The sequence below is a fragment of the Arachis hypogaea genome, chromosome 9 (genome assembly GCF_003086295.3).
Source record: "Arachis hypogaea cultivar Tifrunner chromosome 9, arahy.Tifrunner.gnm2.J5K5, whole genome shotgun sequence".
Classification (NCBI taxonomy): domain Eukaryota; kingdom Viridiplantae; phylum Streptophyta; class Magnoliopsida; order Fabales; family Fabaceae; genus Arachis; species Arachis hypogaea.
In genome coordinates this window covers 99,308,084-99,309,175 of record NC_092044.1, presented here as the reverse complement: position 1 = coordinate 99,309,175, position 1,092 = coordinate 99,308,084, and positions in this window count along the sequence as shown.

Below are 1,092 nucleotides of genomic sequence, written 5' to 3'. Positions count from 1 at the left end.
TTGGATGGCTATTCAGGTTACAACCAAATTGCAGTAGATCCTCAGGACCAAGAGAAAACAGCATTTACTTGCCCTTCTGGCGTTTTTGCCTACAGGAGGATGCCTTTTGGTCTGTGTAATGCTCCTGCAACCTTTCAGAGATGCATGTTATCCATCTTCTCTGATATGGTGGAGAAATTCCTGGAAGTCTTCATGGATGACTTCTCAGTATATGGAGACTCATTCAGCTCCTGTCTTAATCACCTAGCACTTGTCCTGAAAAGGTGCCAAGAGACTAACCTGGTTTTAAACTGGGAGAAATGTCACTTTATGGTGACTGAAGGAATTGTCCTTGGGCACAAAATTTCAAGTAGGGGAATAGAGGTGGATAAGGCAAAGGTAGAGGTAATTGAAAAATTACCACCACCTGCCAATGTTAAGGCAATCAGAAGCTTTCTGGGGCATGCAGGATTCTACAGAAGGTTTATAAAGGATTTTTCGAAAATTGCAAAACCTTTGAGTAACCTGCTAGCTGTTGACACACCATTTGTGTTTGACACACAGTGTCTGCAGGCATTTGAGACCCTGAAAGCTATGCTGGTCACAGCACCAGTCATCTCTGCACCAGATTGGACATTGCCATTTGAACTAATGTGTGATACCAGTGACCATGCCATTGGTGCAGTGTTGGGACAGAGGCATAACAAGCTTCTGCACATCATTTATTATGCCAGCCGTGTTCTAAATGACGCACAGAAGAATTACACAACCACAGAAAAAGAGTTACTTGCAGTGGTCTATGCCATTGACAAGTTTAGATCCTATCTAGTGGGGTCCAAAGTGGTTGTTTACACTGACCATGCTGCTCTTAAATACTTACTCACAAAGCAGGATTCAAAACCCAGGCTTATCAGATGGGTGTTGCTTCTGCAAGAGTTTGATATAGAAATAAGAGACAGAAAAGAGACAGAGAACCAAGTAGCTGATCATCTGTCCCGAATAGAACCAGTAGCTGGGGCGTCCCTCCCTTCTACTGAGATCTCTGAGACCTTCCCAGATGAGCAACTCTTTGCCATTCAGGAAGCTCCATGGTTTGCAGATATTGCAAATTAT